The sequence below is a fragment of the Camelina sativa genome, chromosome 17 (assembly GCF_030686135.1).
Source record: "Camelina sativa cultivar CO46 ecotype springtype chromosome 17, ASM3068613v1".
In the NCBI taxonomy this organism is placed as follows: Eukaryota; Viridiplantae; Streptophyta; class Magnoliopsida; order Brassicales; family Brassicaceae; genus Camelina; species Camelina sativa.
Window position 1 is genome coordinate 22,659,795 of NC_141896.1, and position 22,558 is coordinate 22,682,352.

Here is a 22,558-nt window from a genome sequence, read left to right on the forward strand (position 1 = left end):
TAATTTATTTTATTTTCAGTTATAATTTTATTTTAATGTGTGAGTTAAATTTATTGTGTTTACTGGATCTTAAATATTGTTTAAAGCAATTAGAAAGCAAATAAAAAAAAATTAGAAAACATTAAATGAAAATCAACCAATAAGGAGAGACCAAAACCTTTCTTTTATATATATGATATATTGCTTTAAACTTTGAAATGAGAAATATATTATAAACAATAATTTTACATGAGAAATATATTAATTTAGCCAACCAAAATATGAATATAAGTTTAGCCAACCAAAATAAATAAAAAATATTAAAATTTAACCAGAAATAATTTCTCTTGAAAGATAATAAGGTAGTAGAAGGAATGAATTAATGTACAATTATTGGATAGGAGTTACATTTGAGTTAAATGGAGTTACATGTCTTTAATTATAAATAAATATTTTAATTTTTTATAACCTCAAATAAAAGGAATACCAAGTGGCTGAATCAAAATTCACATGATTTGGTTGTTTGTTGATATAAACTCAACACTTACACATAATATTTCAAAATAAAAAATATTACTTTTTAAGTGACAAACTAAATTAGTTTTCTTATAAAATTATATGAATTCTTTAATCTCAATAATTTTTAAAATCCCAAGGATGACTTATATTTTTTTGGGTTTCACTCATCAATTTAATTTATAGTGCTAGATTTCATACTAATGGTTTCATCTTTAGAGAATTTAGTGAAATGATATTTTTAAAATTATATTTTATTTTTATATTTAAGGTCCAGTTGAATATGTTTTGTTTTTTGGATCATTTTTTATTTTGATTAAAGACACAAAAAACCAATTGTTTAATTATGTTCTTTTTGTTTTCAAAAACCTCAACAATCATAAAAAATATATATATTATATTGATTTCTGCAGATTTATCAATTGGATCACAAAACAAAATAGTCTTTATAAATTGATAAATGGATAATTATATTGATCTTTAAATATTATATTGATTTTTATAAATTATTAAAAATGATAGATGAATATGTGAGATAATTAGAGACATAATAGATAATTACATATGGATCATTTCAACTTTATGATCTTATTGTGTGGTGAATATTGTAAGGAAGTATGAAAATAATGATTTATAAGATGTTAATATAAAATAGAAAATGGAGATAAACATTTTAAAAGATTAAAATAAATATATAAGATATACATATCATACAAACTCTAAAACTAAGCTTTTACAATGATATTTGATTTGATTTTTTATAATCCATACAACAACAATAACAAAAAAGATACAAAACAAAACAAAACAAAACAAAAAAGAGATTTGAGAGTAGTGGAAGAAGATGAGAGAATGAAAGAGTGATAGACTAAGAGAATAAGATAATGAGTATTTATAGGAAGAGAAATGATGAAAAATTATATTTAGAAAAATGAGAGTTACAATTCTAATTTATTGTTTTGTTTTAATACAATTGATTAATACAACTTAGTGGAGAAATAAAGTTAATGCATAATTTATAGGGAGAAGCTATAAAGATTTCAGTTTTATATTATGTGAGTTAAATGTAAAAATTAATTGTTTTTAAATTTGTGTATTAATATAATTTTTTTTGTTAAAATTGTATTGCCAAGTGGACCAATAAGGAGAGACTGGAACTCTACTTTTCTATATATAACTATACAATACAAATATGAATTCAATTTGTCAAAGTTAAACTGAAAATAGAAAAATATAATAGAAGTGAAAGTATATAATCTTATCTAAGAAAAAAAATAGAATAACAAAAATGCATCCAGTAATAAAAAGAATAAAAAGGAAGAGTCTAAATTAATTAAGACTTCAAACAAATATAAAATTAATTAGAAAAAAAAAGAAAAAAAATAACAAGTACATATAGCCCGTATTTTTTCAAAAGACAATGTCTGAAAAAAAGAAAACGAGAAAAGTTCTGTTTGATATTAGAGGTATCTGTGACTTTATACCAATGGTGTCTCTATATTTTTAGAGCAAATCAAACTATCGCTAGATCGATTAATCAGCAACCGAAGCGTAAGAAATACTTGTCGTCGGAACGTGTCGCTCGTCATCTGAAAAGAACGTGAAATTTACTATCGTTAATTGATGGTGTCGTTGGCGACAATTAAAAGAAGGAAGAGAACTTGAATAATTTGAATAGGACTTTGCATAAACGTACATATAAATATTTATTAATCGGGTCTTAATTATAGTTTCTTTTCATTGACAGAAAAATAAAATTAAATTATAATCATTCTATTTTTTTTTTGTCAACAAAAGAAATCAGCTCAAATGAGCCAATTTGGTGGAAAAGAGTTTACAAACAAAACATGCTGCGGAGACAGTCGCGCTTGGCGTGCCAAAAAATCTGCACTTACATTCACACTACGAGGAATTAAAGATAGGGAAAAGAATGAGAACTCCGCTTGATCTATCTTGATATCGTCGAGGTAGGGTGTGAAAGCCGGCCAGTCGGTAGGAAAAGACACCATCTTCAAGTTGGCTCATTCTAATCATTCTAATTAAAATTACTTTACAAGTTGGGTCATTCTTAATAAAAGTAATTTGTGAGTTGGGTCTTTCTGTATGAAATATTGTTTTGTAGGTTGGATCATTCTTAATAAACAATATCTGTAACTGGTGCACACACAAAAAAAAAAAAACCAATATCTATAACTTGGGTCATTTTATAACATAACCCAATTAAGTCAATTTATAACATAACTTGGGTCAGTAAAGATAATTTATAAGTTGGCCTACAAAAAATAACTTCCACCATTTGCTACCATTTTTTGCTTCCATGCGTGAGGGATGAGGAGTTCCCACGAAGGTGTTTTCCATCTAAGATTTTTCAAAAACAATAGGAAGTGTTAGTTCATATGGCTACATACTCTTACCAGATTAGAGCCAAAGTTAGAGCATTATTTGCTTCATTGCCTGCCAAAGGGGATTTCCCTAATCCAATCAGATATATTGTCGGAGTTCGGTGCATTCTCCCTGCTAAGCCCAACTTATTCATGTGACTCATACTAGTAAATTGATTAGACAGATTCAAGTCAGTGATTGTTTTTTCTATATGTATCAAGATGAATGGATGCATTGACAATTTATATGTGTGTAAGGGGATATCATATTAATAACGTATACATCATTGTATGATGTAAGCATTTTATTATAATGATACACTTATAATTGAATGCAATTGCGACTTCAGGAGCACCAGGTGCTTTGCGTTGGTTCCCACGGATTCTTCTTCAAAGCCATTTCCATCACAATCGTCAGTGGTTTCAGTCCCAAAAGTTAGTAAAATAGAAGAGTTTTTTTTTTTACTTTTTTTTCTTTTTCGGATGAATTATCTCCTTCGGCTCTCTCATTTCTTGTTTTCGTACACCATTCAATACTAGCAGAAGAACTATATCCTCTCTTTTGAATTTTGTAGAATGATTAGAAAAACCTTTATCGTCACTAGACTCATGCCTTCTAACCTATCTTATTCCTTTAAAAGATAGGTTATAGACAGGGGCGGATCCACCTTATAGGTAGGTTGGGCACGTGCCCCACACTGATTTTTAAAATTTTGCTACTAAGTATAGGCATAGCACATAAGACTCTTTGGCTTAGTTGGATAATTAATACCTTATGCAACGTTTTGGTTGTAAGTTCGAATATGTCGTTGAACACTTGATCTTATTACATTCCGTATTTTCTTTATTTTTTCACTTTTTTCTTAAATAAAATTATAGGCTTCTGGCTATATTTTATTTTCCTATTTCCAGCTTAACTTTAACAAATTTAAATTCATATATTTATATTGTATAGGATACATATAGCTTACTGAAAACTGTAACATTTTATAGTGAATTGTAAGTTTGTAAATGTGTATTTTTATAGTTAATAAATTAAACTCGTTTGAGCTAATCTTGTATTCTGCTGGCATAATAATAAATTAAACATATCTATAGTATATGTAATTAAGTATATTTATAAACCAATTTAAACAGTACTTTCAAAATTTTGACTTATTTTCAGTTTAATATATTAAAATACAATATATATATATATATATATATATATATATATATTTTTAAAAACTTACAATAATGTTATTAAACTATATATTATTTTGATATCAAAATATTTATTTATTTAATAGTATATAATATAAAATTAGTATTATTAATTATAAGGTGTTTTGTGCCCCATACATAAAATAATTCTGCATCCGCCACTGGTTATAGATATACAGATATGTATGTAGGGTCACTTGGCATTTTGACTCTGACTGAGTCATGAAACTCATGACTCGTAAAAAGGACACACCAAGAACGCCATATTCAATTTATGAAAGAAAAAAAAAAAGAGAACCCAAAGGGTGAGCACAAAAAGATTTTTTAAAAAGTTTTAGTTTCAGATTTTGTATGTTAATTTTGTACTCTATTTTGTCTCTCTTGTCAAAATTGTTTAAAACTTTGTTAGCAAAACAATCTTATTTGCTTTTCTAGTTATTTCTACCTTACATAAATACAAACACAAGAAGCAAAACAATCTTATTTGCTTTTCTAGTGATTTCTACCTTACATAAATACAAACACAAGAACAAATTTTCCAATAGACAAACAAAACAAGTCTTTATTCAATCTTTTATTTTCAATTTACAATGGAGTCTCAACTCCTAACGCACTTGGACGCACAGAGCAGAAAAGGAAACGTGGGTTTTGCCCTTAGAGATAGGAACATAAAAGGAAAGGGAAACCTGGGTTTTCCCACATAAAGGGAAAAGGAGACGTAGTCATATGACTTAATCAGTCCTGCTGGTACTTTGGGTTGCGTTATCATCATCTGTGAGTTGACCTTTCATCTCTGTTGATGCTTCTTTATCTTTTTCACCTTGAGGCTCACATCCTATAATTGTAAGACCACCTCCTTTATTATGTATTACAGTTACACAAGTATAATATACAATTGTAACTCCATCATAATAATGTATCCCTAAAAAAGGACCAGAAGCATGTATCTCGATTGAATCTACATATATATATATATATATATATATATATATATATTAATATCAATTTTATTCTAAATAGTAACAATTAAAGAATCTGCAACACCAGAATTCTTGCCAACATAATCATTAAGATAAACTCTGCGAGACAGGTACTTCAGCAGATATCCTGTAGAATCTGCTCCATCCTCTATATTAATCTTCGAATATTCATCAAAAGTACAGATATAATCATCAATATCTTTAATTTCTTCATCAGCAAGAGAATACACCTTATCACCAGGCGACATGTATATGTCTACCGGCTTCGTAGATTTATTATGAACTTGTTTTATTTTTATATAAGGAGGCATATTGTATGCTATATAGAAATATTTCAAAATATTTCGGTGTGAGATATAATGAAGGAAATTTTTCTTCTTAAATAGATTTTTCATTGTGATCTTAACAGCTCAAATCATTTGACTTTCCTTCTAATCCAACGGATGAAATCTCTAGACAACAGAGCGAGGAGGTAGTATTATTTAAGAGTAAGACACAATGGCGTCTGGTGGCTAATACATTATAATTTTGATAATCTACCTTAATGTTGTATGCACCTTAAGTGTAATGTACAAAATATAATTTATGTGAGTTATTTTAAAAGTTGTTTTTGGATAAAACATTATGCAATAAAATCATATACTAAATATGAAAGCTTGAAAAAAGACATCTATTTTGTAAGTTTTATATTGTTAATTAGATAAGTATCCGTGCTATAATACTGGTTAAATTTTATTTCGTAATCTATCTTGTAACCCACTATTTAACCTTTAACCGTTCAATCTATCAATTTCGTAATCTTTCTTTAGTTAACGTTGTGGTCTATCGATAAAATCTGTGGAAAATAAATTTGTAATACTGTGTTTAAAGATATTTGGAAACAACTTGATATAAGACTAAAATCTTCCAAAAATACAGTTTGGAATATTCATGATTTTATTTGTTACCATTAATATATCAATTATCAATTAAATATTTAGGTGTAACCAATTGATATTAATAGATGGAGTAATCTATAACCTATCTATAACTTATTTGTAATCATTTATTAAAAATATAAAGTTTACAAAAACTATGTTTTGTACTTTCCTTTTATTAAAAAGGGATGCTTACATTCAATGATGTAATACACAATAAATTTAATAATCTAATGAACGCATCTACTTGTCATTTCTTTTCTATTTTTTTTGCTTCAAAATAAATTATCCCTACTATTAAAAGAAAAACGTTGCCTGAAAAAAACCTTAGTTTTGTAAGAATTTACAATACAATGCCATTGCAATTATGACTAAATAAATCATTTGCGAAATAGGTAAAAATGTAATATGGTCTCTGCTGAATTCGGATAAAAGCGCGGATCTTTTTGACCCATTTATGTTATTTTCGGATCCTCTTCACTAAATCGTGACCGTTGATTCATTTTAATCATGTCCATCAATTTAAAAAACCTAAAAAAAGTTAACCTCTCTCTCTATGCTTCTGTCGCCGTCTCCATCTCCATCTCCAAACTATTTTTCCTAGAAGCTTACACAACAACTCTTGATCAGCAGAACTAAACACGAATGCTCTCTTTATTTGGAGGATTCAGCTACAGGTTTTAACTAAATCATTTGTTACCATTTTATTTTCTTCTCAATCTGTTTGTTTCCTTCCAAACCATAATCTCTCTTTCGCTTTTTAACTAAATCCAATTCTTCTGTTAAATTCATTTTGACGATGGCGGGTAAACAAGATCAGGTTTTCGAGGTCACTGGTTCGTACTTTTTCCCTATTTTTTTTATGAGAGTCTTGGAGATGTTCATTATAGTTATCACAGTAGGAGCTTTCTTCTTTTGGGTAGGTTTTTTTTTTCTTAAATCTTTATTTTGTCAGCTTAATTTTCTATTCTGTGAGATTAACCGCTGAACTCAAGATCCGAGATATATTTATCCGCTCTGTACCTCAAAATTATAATTTTAGTAATTTAGTCAGATTGGTTTTCTAGATTTTTAAATGAGTTTACCTGGATATCCTATGTGTGAATTCTGTAGGAATCCATTCTATTCTATGGTGATAATGAATTACTCGCATGTCTACACATGCCATATTTTCCAAAGGTACTGGCAATTTGTATTAATAATTTTTTAAATGTTGAGAGTGTGTTATTCCTATGCCGCCATTTGAATACAGTATCCAACTTTGGCTTGCTTCTTCTCCTTCAATCATCAGCATATGCCTTTTTTAAATTGCCGTGATCTACCAATTAACCAATACTTTCTTGTGGTTTCAGGATTTGGATGAAAGTTTGCTGATAAGTTTGCTCTGATGGATGTAATGTCTTTAGAGCGATCATGAAGAAGACCAAAGGAGATGATACACTGGTGAGATAGTAACTAGATTCTTGAAAACCGTGGTTTTGATTTGATTTTGAAAATGTTGAAAAGTGTTTGGGTTTGTCTAACAGGTTCCAGTTTTATCAGCACATGTAAGCATCTTATTGCACATAAGCTAGCGGAAGAAGAAGCTGAACTTTAAGCTAAGGGTCAAGCTAGAAAGGCTAAACATTTGGTATGGTTTTGATTTTGGTATTTATTCCCTGTTATGTTTGTGCTCTTTTCCGTTCAGCCTTTTGATGATGACTCTTGTGCTCTTGTGCCTTTTTGATGATAACAATTGTCTTTCTAATATTGCAGGAAGAAGGACATGTTAAACCTGGAAATTAGTTGGATACCCATGAAAAATTCTAATTGGTGTTGCCACTAGATCTAAAAGGTAATTTTGCTTCACTTAACTCTCTTTTCTGAGATTTTTTGGTGTTTTTCTTTGAACGATACTTGGTGTGAATGATACTTTATTGTTTTCAAACAGATAAACAAGGCGTAACATGCTCAGAAGAGTTTGAATCCTTCCTGGTCAAGAGTCACTAAAGGTAGGCTTAAGATACTGATATTTTTAGGGTGTTTTAGATTTAATATATGTGATATGTTATGTAGGTTATAGTCTAAAGTGACTCGGTGTAAACATTCTTATAAATTATGAAACAGAGAAGATTCATAATTGTCTCACAAGTCTTGGTGATTTTTCATTGGCCTTGAGTGATTAAGACTATCGGATCCATTGGCAAGTCAAATACGGAGAGGCAATGAAGAATGATGCTACAGCAGCTGGTGTCACTGTGAGTCCTCTTTAGGTTTATTAGTTATTGGTTTTTGGTTGTGCCTTATATCATCATGAAAATAGACTGTTTATTTTCTGTTGTGTATATACAGGTCCGCTATTTTAAAGATGAGACAACACCTACAAAACTTGCGGTGTCTGTGTTCTTGGTAGAGAAAGATATCCTTCTGTTGAGTTGTATTGAGGTGTGTTTCCCTGGCTCATTGCAAATCTTTCTTCTGCAAACTGCTACAAGGTTGAATAATGAGAACAACAATGTTGCATATTTTGGTGTCAATTCCTAGGAAGCTCCATACGATTTAGCCTATTTATAAAATATTGTTATGCTACTGCTACCACCAATTTCCCTATAATTACTTTCTTAGTCCTCTTCTAATTTTATCCGTTTGTGGTTAATTTATACAACATTGGTAACTCTTTACTAATGCTTTTTAGATTACCAGTTACTCAAAAGAATTGGAGGAAATGAAGCACATGACCAAGCAAGAGTTCATTGCCTCCTCAGAATGTAAATCCAAAAGCAAGAACTTTTCATAATCTAATTATTCTAATTAATTGTCTAAATTCTTTCTTTGATTGTAACTAGAGGTCAAAAACCAATATAATACTGGAAGAGTAGCGGTTTCTCTAAATGAGTTTCTGTATACATCGATGTGTGACAAGGCATCATCAACAAGAAACCTTGGCAAGCAAGGATTGGCCGTGTTGCCGAGAATAAAGATCTTTACCTTGAAATCTTTGGTAAGTAAATCATCAAAACTTGGTCTAAAAGATAGTTAATAACAATGGATTTAACGTTTAATTTTGGATTTGATTCCCGTTATAATTTATTGGAATCAGTATCGAGATCAGGAAAGCATACTAGATGTTTCAAAAGCAAATCGAGGCTTCAGGTATGTTAATCAACATGATTTTGTTTGATTTCTTGCTTTTTCTATAAATTGAAATAATAGTATTGAATTTGAGTCTGAACTTTCCAATCTAAACACCAATTTAGGGGTTATATCTAGCAACAAAGTTACAACAACTATAAGAAAAAAAAATAGAAACTATAGTATCCATTGAAACTTTACAACCAGTCTCATGCTAATAATCTTTTATCTTTATGTTTCAGGTTCTAGACTTATAATCCTTTGGGTCAAATTATCACGAGACGTACCAGCATATGTAAGTTATCTGACCTAATTGAACTTGGTTTTCTTAGTTTCAAATATACTGTTTGTTTTATTTCTAGGTTTTTATATTAACTGAATTTTTTACACAAGTGAAAATGTGGCTGAACTTTCCAATCTACACAATATTAGGATGATGTCAATGGTAGGGTGGAGTCTGAAGGAGAAGACAAGGTTAGATTGAAGTTCACAAAGAGGCCAAAGCTAAGAAACCTTATAGGGAAAACGGTGATGTAAAACTAGAACTTGATTATGTTGTGTAAATGAGTGTGAGAGGGAGGTATTGTGGGGTTGATGTTGTTAAACACACAAAAAAAATTAAGCAAAAGATATTGATAACAAGGACAACGAACATGTGGGGAGAGTAGCCACAAACAGGTATATAGTGGATAAGAGAGGTGAAAAGTATTATGAGTGTATTGTGCTAAGGATTTTATATTACAAAAATTGTATATAATGAGAAGAAAGATGAGAGTAAAGTAGAAGTTCTCACCATTAGCATTTAACATCTGCATTTACTAGCTATTATGTTTATACATGTAATTAGGTTAGGTGGATTGCTCGAGTCTCCAACCACGAATATGAACCTAATAGGTGCTTTTAAACTTCGAACAAACCGTTATTTTTAAAGTCAAAATAGATCTTAAAAATAAGAATTTAGAAAGAAAAAAAACTGAAAACATTATATAACATTCATACTATTTTCTAAATATTTTTTTACATTTACAGTGATTGTATGTTACGATTGATCTTAAAAATAAGAATTTAGAAAGAAAAAAAAACTGAAAACATTATATAACATTCATACTATTTTCTAAATATTTTTTTTACATTTACAGTGATTGTACGTTACGATTGTATGTTACGTTTAAAGTTCAAACCATATTTTGGATAATGTTATTTTTGAGTCACGTCGAGATATTTTTTACCCGTAAAGATCGGATTAGATAAAGGTACCAAAAATTTAAGAGTACACGATCTGTATCCATCCCTTAGCAGACAGGTTTGACACGTTTGCCAATTTTATTTAGATCATTTGGTTCAGAAAGTTTTAATTTTTTGGCGGCTTTTTATATTATTTGATTATTCAAGTTTTTAACGATTGCTAATTCGGTTGACATTCGATCCAGATTTTTTATCATGTCAATCCAAAGCTCATGGCGAGACGATTATTAGTCTAAAACATTCTTAAACTAATATAGGTTTGTATTATAAATATTATACCAAATAAATGAATTTATAAATATAATCCCGTATGTACGTATGGATCCATGGTCAATAATTTTCACAACTTAAAATAAAATTCTTCTAACCCATATTTTTTAAAAAATCAGCCTAAATGAAATTATAACTATATATATATGTATATTAAACATTCAAATGGAGAATCATGTTTTTTGTCTAAATTTCTCAGCAAAAATTTATTAATAACATTATTATATGAGTAATTCTGTAAAAGGAAATGGTTATGGGACATAAAATTTCTAACAGGATAGATCGGGACGAGACAGAATGGGATGCGACGGGACGAGATTTAACACCCCGTAATAAAATTACTTTAACATTTTTAACAAACACGGATTGTGCTTGATTATTATAGATGGATTGCAAAAAAATGTATATTAGCTACGGGTTGCAGTATTCTACATATACACCAAAATATTGACAAAACACCATAAAAGAGTGGCAACCTAATTTTTATGGAATATATTAATATTATATAATTAAAATTTTACAACCTAAAAATGTTTATTATTTGATTGAATATATGTTTTATCAGTGTTTTTTATTTTACTAATTAAGTATATATACTGAAATAGTATAAGTAAACTGAAACGGGTAATTCAAATATTGAAAAACAATATATTGATCAATGTTTTTTTTTTAAAAAGAGAGACATAAATTTTAAATAAAAGTACAAATCAGAAAATATTGGTAGATAAATTCAATTGTCAAGTTTCCACTAATTTAGATAAGGATTGACAAGAATTTATCTATAGTGTTTCCACTAATTTAGATAAATTAAAATTTTGAGAAAATTCCAGTTTATTTATGGTATTAAGACGAGAAAGAGTATATGTAAACTGAAACGGGTAAATTTGTAACAACCCGTCCCGTGGACCCCACTAGCCAACCCGCTAGCTTGCCCCCATAGGCCCAAAGCTGGCCCTGCAGGGCATCGATCCTAACCCCTCACTGGGCAGATGGAACTATTCATCCAAATCCACAGTAGGTTATTGGTGTACCAGGCGTTCCTCGAACCCTGGTCCCCACCCTTTAACAACCTTCCCACAGGACAAGCTGTCACCAATTGTCCTGTGGGAAGGTTGTTAAAGGGTGGGGACCAGGGTTCGAGGAACGCCTGGTACACCAATAACCTACTGTGGATTTGGATGAATAGTTCTATCTGCCCAGTGAGGGGTTAGGATTGATGCCCTGCAGGGCCAGCTTTGGGCCTATGGGGGCAAGCTAGCGGGTTGGCTAGTGGGGTCCACGGGACGGGTTGTTACAAAATTCGAATAATAAAAAATAATATATTGAATAGTTTTTTTTTTAAAAAAAGGACATAAAATTTAGATTAAAGTACAAAATAAAAAATATAGATAGATGAATTCAAGTATCAAGCTTTCACTAATTTGGATAAGGATTTACTATACGACAGGTAATTAACGACTTTGGAACAAGAACTTTAAAAATTTTGGTATTTTTGAAAATATTTTTGAAAATTATAATTTTTTGGATAATTTCAACTAACTAAATACAAAAAATCATCAGAGAACTCATGTATCCCATCTAAATTCTTACCCAATCTCTTTTAGTAAATATTGTTTAACGAGTAATTATTTAAAAGAGAACGAACATAAGACATAATATTATGATGGATACGGAACGAGACGGGATGAGACGAGAATGGATGAGACAAGACGAGATGAGACGGGATGAGAGGTGATGAGTTGGGAAGTGAGGAGATGGAACGGGACTGGACGTGTTTCCAGTTCCAGAGTAAATACGTTTATGTTTAATTTAAATGAAAATACTATAGCATCCGTGTACGCACATGTACTATAGCACCCGTGTTAATATAATTTTACTCATTTACGAATTTAAAATTTATATGAAAAAATTTTGTCCCGTGCTACAGCACGGGTTACTACCTAGTATTAAATTAAGGATGCAAATAGTTGCACTAAATTAATAAGTTGAAAGAGTTGAACAAATATTCAACTCACTTTTTACCTTTTGAGATGAATAAGTTGAAAGAGTTGAACAAACGTATTCAACCCCTTCAACTCAAAAAGTTGAAAAATTGAACAAATTACAAAGGAAAAATGTTCAACTCATTCATCCATTATTTTGCAGATGAAAGTTGAATGGTGTTTAACTTTTTTTTTTTCAACTCAAAATTTTCCAACCATTCAATCTTATACAACCATTTGCACCCTAAAATAGATCACACAAATTTTTCGCAATCCACATAGGTAGATTTACAACATCAGAATAAAAACTACAACCCATGATTTCCAATGGAACAAGATTATGAGCTTCTTGGTTATTAGTTATCATTACAACGATTTATATGTAGAAAGCAAACTTCGTTAAACTTAGAGGCCCAAAACTTGATACCATGAAATATTCCTGCGATATCATTGTTAGTACCGGAATTAGCACCTCCAACATACCGATCTAAACCCGTTAAAGGAATCGGTTATCTAAACCGAGAGCTCGACCTAAGTTTGGACTTTGTCTCTGAAGGCCCAGTAACACCGAGAAGCCCATGGACGAGGTGACAAACCGGCACTTCAACTCGCCCTACGGCTGACCTAGCAAGAAAGGAAGGACTTTCCTAATCAGTTCGCCTGTAATTAGGAAAGTCAATATATTCAGTATATCCTCGAATATATTCAGTAGATCTTTGAATACCTATAAATAGAGGGCAATCCTCTCATTGTAAGATCATCCAATTATTAATACAAAAACCCTAACCTTCTTCTTCAAGAAATCATAACCCCTCTTTATTTTCTAGCTTTAATCCATTATTTTAGAGAGAGATCCTAAGTGAATTTGTTCTCCACTCAAACAAATTCATTGTGTGAATTCTAGATTCAACAATCATCATTTCATTTAAGTACAAATTCAAGAAAACGAAAAAAAACAGACACTTCTAACGAAAACAAACGCATCCCAACTGACTGCCCGTCCGATCCCTTGCTAGTATAAAAAAAATGTAACTGATGTTACTGTTCTCCTCTTTATAAAAAAATGTATGTGGCGACGAAGTTTGTAATCAAACCCAATTATCTTACAGACTATATAGGTGGCTGAGTAAAACAAAAAAAAACAAAACAAACTTGCAGATTAATATTTATTTGTTTTTTTAGTTAACTATTATACTTATTAAAACTGATCCAACTTCCGAATTATGTTTGATATAAACGTTCCAACTTACAAATAATATTCAAACAGAAAGACCCAACCCCACAAACGATTCTTATATTAAGAATGACCGGAATTGTCAATTATACAAAGATGACTACAAATAGTATATTTAGTATTCATAAAAAAAAAAAAATCTTAAGAGTGACCCATGGTTTGGTTTAATACTTTAATATATTGATTTATGCCACCCATATTCAAATTATTTTCATTTTCTCATAGATATCTTTCTAAAACACTTCTGTTATCGATCACATGACACATGCCATCTATAATGGACAATACTTGGATTATAATTTTGTTCTAATTATAAAATCTAAACCATAACCATCTCATTTGTAAACTCAAATCGACATATAATTTTGTTCTAATTGTAAAATCTAAACTTTAACCATCTCATTTGTAAACCCAAACTGACATATAATTTCGTTCTAATTGTAAAACCTGAACCCTAACCATCTCATTTGTGAACCCAAACCGACATATAATTTTGTTCTAATTGTAAAATCTAAACCAAGCCAATATTTAACTTTCCTTAATTAAAAGTATACATAATTTGTTTCCTTGATTTGTTTTGCTTTTTAATTTAATTTTGATTTATTTTTTAATAAAATATTAGATAGAACATTCTGATTGGTTGAGAGAGGAGGGGGTGAGGGGTGAACCTAAGTATTTTTCCTTTATTAAATGCAATATATCTATACTAATATTTTTACAGCAGTTTTTGCTCAAAAATATGTTTATGAAAACATTTACCATTGAATGTCATTTAATGCTTATATTCATATCCAAACAAGTTTAGTTAATTCTTTCTACTATCCTTATAACCAAACATAATTAAATATTTTAAATATTTATATATATAATATTCTGTAATTAATATAGATATTTAGAATATTTATTCCATATTAAAAAATGTATTCTCCTATCATCTTTTTTTTTTCTATTTTAAAATTGAAATGTAGTGAATCATCATATAATACATTAAGTTAATAAAAATGTGTATTTTTTCCTCTATATATTGTGATTTGATTTTTTTTTAAACGAACATATATTACTCAATTAATATAAAAGTGTGTGTTCAACATACATATAGTAAATTTACCATCTATAGTAAATTATAGAATTTTATAACTTATAACTAATATATCTAACCTTAATAAAAAGTTTAAAATTATGAATATTTAAACATATTAAATTTTCAAAATAACACAAACGAGTTATATTACATGACGGTTATATAAGATTACATGATTGAATTGATAATACTAAAAAATAAAATATCATTAGTATGATACGTCGATACGGTTTAAATCTTTATTTTACTATTTTAACAACACTAGTATAAAATATGTCGAATCAAACTAATTTAATTAAGATTGTATTAAAAAAAAGTGTTGTGTGGTATACCCCGAATTATATAGTAAATTACTAAAATTAACAAAAAATATATTAGCAAAATTAGTATTAACAAAATAAAAATAAAAAAACTTGTCAGGCGGTACCCCGTGGATCATAATCTAGTTGTAATTATAGTATGTGTTATTGGAGCCATGTTCTTTCCTTTTTATTTGTATAATCTACCTTTTTGTCTTTTTGAGCATGTGTCTCCCAAACACTACTTAATTACCTAACATATGTGTACCATATATTTTCATCTATTAGTTTCTTGTAGTTTTGATGACATTGTGATGGCCTTTTGAGGGCTGTTCTATCACAATCGAACAGTTTACAGTGATATGTTTGCGCCAATTTTTGAGCTTTCGATGCCTCAGACTATATTCGTGCAAGACTCGGGTTGTGTAATGCATTGATACTTTCACTCAGTTTACTCTAGAAATTGAATACTTTTTGTGCTCACCCTTTTGGTTCTCTCTCTTTTTTTTTTTTTTCTAATAAAGAAACCTTCAATATGGCCATATTGTTGTGTCCTTTTTACGAGTTATGACCCACTCAGAGTCAAAATGCCAAGCAACCCTACATACATATATATATAGGAGTAAACGTCTCAAAACTCCCTAAAAAAATTTGATAAATCTCTTATCTCCCTCTCTATTCTTCATACCCTCACTTTTTTTAATAAGAGATGGTGAGACGATTTTAGCCTTCTAATTTCATTGACTTAAATTAAAATTTTTAAATAAAAAAACATATCCAGCTCTCGTTTTCGACCCGATAAACCCACTCGAAACCCACCTGGTTACTCACGTCTCAATCCAGCCGCCGGCGATTCTTCCGTCGTCGGAGCTCCTACCGCTGTCGTTCTTCACCAACTCGAGTTGAATCAAGTTGTTCTTCAAAATGCAGGTGCGTTACTTCTCATTTGAGTAGCTTTTGGTTGAAATTGTTTTTGAATTGTAAATTTAGAAATTCAATTGGATTTAGATCGAGGAAAGCTTAGCACATTGGGTGTTTTACAAAGGTTTATTGGTCGATTGAGCTATCTATTAGATAAGAAAGGGATTTGGCTTTCAATTTCAGTGAATTAACTCGATTAGAACTCGTCTACCATTCAATTCGATTTTGATAGGAGAGAGAAGGTGGTGAAACTGGTAATACTGGTATATTTAGTAAAACTAGTAAAACTAGTAGTAGTACTAATTATGATTTTTTTATATTGGTTGGTTTGGCAGGATACAATATGCGAGAACGTCAGCCTACATTTTAAATATGAAGGACGCATGTAGTATAATGTTCAAGAGGAATTTAACATTGTTGATGTTAAAAGCAAGGATACAGAGGAAGCTTGGGTTTGTTGAAAGTAACGTTCAGTTGCAGCTGAGCTACAAGCCACTACTGGTAGAAACATTGGAGCATTGTGAGCTTAATGATGATGAGGATGTTAATGTTTATCTTGACTCCGTTAATTATGAGAAGCAAAGATGTATGTTGTTTGTGAATGTCATCCCTTCTGAGCCTCAGCCTGAGCAAGTTCCCATAGTGCCCATAGTGCCCATAGTGCCCACAGTGCCCATAGTGGACCAAAGTTCTGTTGGTATGAACTATGAAAACCAACATGCGAAGGATGGTGAAATCGGACCTAACGCCATTGTTGTCTACGTAGGCAAAGAAAAGGCTGTAGAGGGTGATTCTAATAAAGAGGGTGAAGCTGAATCACGTGATGAAGGTGATGAATATACTGAGCCACGCCCTGTTGTAGAACCGTGTAAGTATATTGAACCATGGGATGATGGTTTGGATCTGACTAAACTTCAAGAATTTCCAAACAAGAAGGCATTGCAAGATGTGGTGGATAGAGCTTCATTCGCTAACTGTTTTAGTTTTGAAATAGTAAAGTCGGACAAGGTGCGTTATGTGGTCAAATGTCCTAAAGAAGGATGTAACTGGGGTTTACGAGGTGGTAGGATTCGAGGTACAGATATTTTCTCGATTAGAAGGCACAACAAGATGCATACATGCTCTCGGGCTAGTCAAAGTTCAAGCAATAGTAAGAGGCAAGGCACTCCACAATTAGTTGCTTCTCTTTTACATGGTGATTATCCATGGCAAATGGAAACTCCACCTCCGAAAATTATCATGGATCTTGTCAAGACAAAATTAGGTGTTGATATATCATATTCCACGGCGTTGAGAGGGAAAAATCAAGCTGTTACTGATTTGAAAGGTAGCCCAGAAGAAAGCTACAAGATGCTGCGATGTTATCTGCACATGTTAGAGAAGGTTAATCATGGTACAAGATCATATGTGCATTGCAATGAGAATAATAAATTCATGTACTTGTTCATAGCTTTGGGAGCTAGCATTGAAGGATTTAAAGTCATGAGGAAAGTTATAACTATGGATGCATAAGCTGTGGGCAATTGCATATTGCAGGACAATTTATTTAGTACCTGATAAGTCTCGATGGGATGTCCTAGATGACGTCCAAGATATGGAGATCATACCTCCGAATCGGAAAATAAGAGGGGGAAGAAAGAAAACAAAAAGGTATGCATCTGCTGGGGAAAAACGACCAAAAACTCGACCTAGGACGCAGAATAAAAGGCGCCGGAGACAAGGACTCCAATGGTTGTTATTTGGAGATAATGTTCATGTTTGATTCACCTCTTCATGTATCAATTGTGTTTGGTTTGAAACTTAATGTAAAACTTGGTTTGAAACTTAATTTGAAACTTAATTTGAAGTCTATTAATATTTTCTTCTTTCAAAATATGTTTATATGAGAGAGTAGAACTGGCAGAACTAAGATAAAACTGGTAAAAATAATAAAATTGGTACTACCTAAAATCAATAAGAGATTTGTATAATACATATTGTATAGTATAAATGTTCTACATAGGTTTCTACTATAAATGAATAATTTTCGAAAATACACCAATTTTAATTTATTTATTGAAGAATCTCAACAAGTGTTTCCTTACACTTTTAATGTACTTTGTAAATAATTACCAAGTAAGCATGAAAAAGTTATAGAATTATAAGTTTTAACTTATGAAGTTGCAAAAAGCTTGTAATTGTATGTTAGTTAAGTTTAATCAACTGTAAAACTAAAAAAAGTAATGCTAAGGTTTAGTAAAACTAATTAAACTGAGAAACCTCTAAAGTACAACTATTTGCAAGTTTAGTGCAACCGCATTACTCGGTAAAACTGTGTGTGAACACGCAGTGTGAACGCACATATCTTTTACACCTGGCCAGAATTGCGTTTTTTCTTTCTTTTTTGACGATAGCATTGCGTTTTTCTTTCTTTCTTTCTTATTTTATCTTCACTCCAGCTCATTCTCAGCCATTCATTCATTTTCTTCTTCGAAACCTAAAGTACACCGAGTCCTCCTTCTCTCATCTTCAAAGTCGAAGATCCTAGATCTATTTCTCTCCTTCTCAAACTATGGAACAATTTGAGGCCGACCCATACTATGCTGATCAGAAGAAGGCGAGGAAGTTACAAGCATGGCGAGAAGCCATAGCCGATGGTGATTTTGGCATGCCTCGAATTTGTCCATGTGGCAAACAAATCGTCAATGAGATCTCTCCAACAGAAACAGAGAAAAAGAGATGGTTTACTTGCGTTAAGTATAAGGTAAATTAAATTTAATCAAATACAATTGAGATACCTGAGTATGATGTCTGTTCGTTGATATATTTTGCAGGATGATGGATTGCACATGCGGAAAAATTGGGCTGATGCAATTGAAGAAGAAACCCAAACCTTAAGGAAAGATGTTGATAACCATTGGGAGAGATTGAAGGAATTTGAACCCATCATACTAAGATCTATAATTTGCAGATGGAGCTTAAGGAGAAGAGTGACGAGATTGCTAAACTAAAGGAGGAGTTGGCGTTGCTTACCACTCGAGTCGATCTCCTTGATAGGTTGTGTTTCGATTGATATTATCTGAGTCGATCTCATTCTACGTTGGTTTAAAACTTGTTGAATCAGATTCTGTTTCTTATCTTTTCCTTGAATTCTCTTGTTGAATCAGTTTCTTATCTTTCATGTGACTTCTCTTGTTTAATCATGATGTTCTTTGTGACTTCTAGGATTATGCCTCCTTGAATTGAATCATGTTCTATATTTTTCTTATATGAATTCTCTAGTTTTTGTTTAGTTTTACGTAGTTTTACCATAAATACGAACGGAAAATCCAAGAAAATAACGTAGTTTTACATAGTTTAACTAGTAATACCATTACCAATCGCAAATCCAACAAAATAACGAAGTTTTACATAGTTTTACTAGTACTACGATGACAAATCAAAGAAAATAACATAGTTTTACTACTTCTTAGACCTTTTTCTCTTCGTCCCTCTCCCTCCTTCTTGCGAAGTACTCGGTTGCTCATCATCTACAGGCGCCTGACATGAAACCAAATTTTGTTAACACCTTCTAGTATTATCAAGTATTACTACAGTATTACGATTACCTTTGGTTTCTCTTGCTCTTTCACATATACTTCCAACGGTTCGATCCTTTTTTCAAGCCCATCAATCTTCGCCGAAATGTTATCGAACTGGGTTTTCATATCCTGCTTCATGGTCCTTAGAAGATCCACCAACTCAATAGTATCTTCTCTCGGTTGTTCATTGCCGTCTATTTCCTCATTCGCATCGTTTTGTTCCAAACGAGAAGCCACATCGGCTGTGTACATCTCCTCCAAAAGTACAGGTAGTCCTCTACGAATGCGCCACATCCAATTGTCAACTACGACATCATGGGTATCGTCTTCCTCAGCTTCTTCCATGATTAAATCGAGAAGAAGAATTTCTTCATCAATATGAGGGATCACACTAGCAATTGCCTGTGTAAACGACCTACTTTAGATACATTACAAACCAATTTATTCAAATGATTAATAATGGCAATTGCTAGGATAACTAACCGTTGTTGTACCAAGTGTATTTCCTATATTCTTTAGAGGAAACCTTTCTGACTGGTATTCTTAAATTTCCTCCTGCACATCCTAGGACAACTTGCATCCGCCTCAGGAACTTGGTCAACGTAAGTGTTCGCCAAAATTGGAACTGCCTCAAATAGTAAAAACTATACAACACCAAAAAAAAAAACTAAAATCAGCTTCACTTATAAGAAATATCAAAAATGAGAAAACTTCAAATTTTAAACTAACTAACCTCCAATGGAATACAGAAACCTGGAACAGGCCAGTTCACATTCTCTTTATGCACGACCCCATTAAAATGTGACATTGTATGAGAAATCTCTTCAAGCATGTTCTCGAATGATAATCTCCCCCAAGGAAAAGACACACAAAAACCTAGATCATTCACTGCTCTTACAACAAAATCATCGATACCCATGGCATCTCTCCCCGAGTCTTTTGTATAGCCTACAATGATGCTTCCTAAAAAGTAGAGAACCGCCATCTTCAACCTATCACGAGTACCATTGGGTTGCATTACCATTAGCTTTCCCCTCACATCTTGAAGTGTAATCTTTTTTTTTCGTAAAAAATACTTCCTTCGAAACTCGATACCGCCGGCTTCCTTATAATCAAGTGGATAACACCGACAATCTAATCCAGACATCAAAGCATGTTCTCTCAGACCATACCGGATTGGAACACCATTCACAACAAACCATGCTTCCTTCTTTTTTTCGATTTTAGCCGTTCGAAGTAAGAGCAACCACATTCCCATAAGCTTGTGGTTTGGTTCCCTTGGCATGTGGAAAATGTGCTTGAATTGTGGATGTTTCTCAAACCAATCCCTCTCAGAACTAGTCAGTGAGTGCTCTAATTTATCCAGCGTTTCCAAAGTTTCTAAAATATGACACCTTGTCGATAGCTTGATTTTCTTGTTGTACTGACTAGAATTGAAGTGCATTCCTAAAGGTTGCATCGCTTCTGTTTCCTCCTCCGATTCCTGCAAAAATATTAGTTTTACATGAGTTATACCAGTTATACAACATCTAGTTGTACCAGTTCTACTAGTTCTACACCACCTAGTTGTACCAGTTCTACTAGTTCTACATCCAATAGTTGCATCAGTTCTACTAGTTCTACACCCAATAGTTGCACCAGTTCTACCAGTTCTACTTGATCGATTTCAAATTCCAATGAGTTTTCATATTCCGAACGAATGACACAGACTTGTTGTACTTACATTTGCATCGTTGTCCTCCTCGTGCTCCATCTCACTTTCGCTTGTACTCCTTCTCGAGTTACCTGCCGAGTTTGAACTTTCCTCCTTATCTTCTTCTTCTTCTTCTTCTTCTTCTTCTTCTTCTTCTTCTTCTCCTTCATCGTCTTTTTCTTCCGATTCTTCTCCTTCATCGTTTTCTTCTTCCCCTTCAGCGTCTTTTTCTTCCCCTTCTTCACCTTCTTCTCCTTCATCATTTTCTTCTTCCCCTTCATCGTCTTTTTCTACCCCTTCTTCACCTTCTTCTCCTTCATCGTTTTCTTCTTCCACTTCATCTTTTTCTTCTTCCCCTTCATCGTTTCCTTCTTCTTCTCCATCACTTGATTCCACAGAAGTAGATCTCTCGTTATCTCCTCCTTCTTCATCATCTTCTTCTCCATTACTTGATTTCGGAGTAGCGGATTTTGCTTTCTCTACTTCGTTCGCATTTTCTCTTCCAACCACCGGATTGGGTTCCTCCAAAACTCGACTTTTACTTTCTTCCGCCACCGTACTCAAAGCTCTCTCTCCTCCTACTGTCGCCGGACTCAAACCCGACACACCTACTTCCGGCGAATCGGATTTTGCTTTCGAACCACCATCTCCTTCTGAGATCTTCTTCTCTTTCAAACGCTCACTCCTCCTCACACGACCCCCCCTTGTTTTCACCATCTTCTTACTCTATTTTTGGTTGATTGAATGAAAACGAGAAAACCCTAGTTCATTTAGTTTTACCCAAATCGATTCGAATTTCCCGAAGAAAGAGAAGAGTGACGAGAGAGAGAGCAGTTTTAATTTACAGTTTTAAAAAAAAAAAAAAACCGATTCAGTTTTTTTTTGGGTCTTAGATCCGATTCAGTTTTTTGGGTGGATACTACCCAGGTAATTTTCGTAAATATCTAAGTTTTCTATGGACAAGAGTGTAAAACAACACATTCTCAATTTAAAAAAAAAAATCAAAAACAAATGCCAAAAAAGAGAGGGACTTTTGAGATTGTCAGAAATGTTTTAGGGAGTTCTGAGACAAAAACTCATATATATAGATCATCGTTTGACCTATTCCTTTTAAGGAAAATCGCTATTTTCATACCCCAACTAAGGGGGTATGTTGAATTCATACCCCAACTAAGGAGGTATGTTG

At 32.0% G+C, this 22,558-nt stretch overlaps 1 long non-coding RNA gene and 1 pseudogene across 29 annotated transcripts; one reads left to right on the plus strand and one right to left on the minus strand.

Moving 5' to 3' along the window:
- The first annotated feature begins 6,515 nt into the window (after positions 1-6,515).
- On the plus strand, positions 6,516-9,866 carry LOC147924208 (uncharacterized). 29 transcript variants are annotated; one of them, XR_015587600.1, is made up of 14 exons: positions 6,516-6,653; positions 6,792-6,895; positions 7,090-7,155; positions 7,329-7,419; positions 7,503-7,606; positions 7,732-7,810; positions 7,907-7,967; positions 8,083-8,213; positions 8,308-8,400; positions 8,659-8,723; positions 8,802-8,956; positions 9,056-9,108; positions 9,330-9,382; positions 9,520-9,866. It is a non-coding gene; the product is annotated as an uncharacterized LOC147924208 (long non-coding RNA). The 29 variants fall into 29 exon arrangements; XR_015587592.1 differs by having other exon boundaries at positions 6,522-6,653; positions 6,797-6,895; positions 8,032-8,213; positions 8,651-8,723; XR_015587604.1 differs by having other exon boundaries at positions 6,522-6,653; positions 6,797-6,895; positions 8,032-8,213.
- Positions 9,867-20,132: 10,266 nt separating this feature from the next.
- LOC147924209 (uncharacterized) lies at positions 20,133-22,089 on the minus strand (annotated as a pseudogene).
- Between the last annotated feature and the right edge of the window lie 469 nt (positions 22,090-22,558).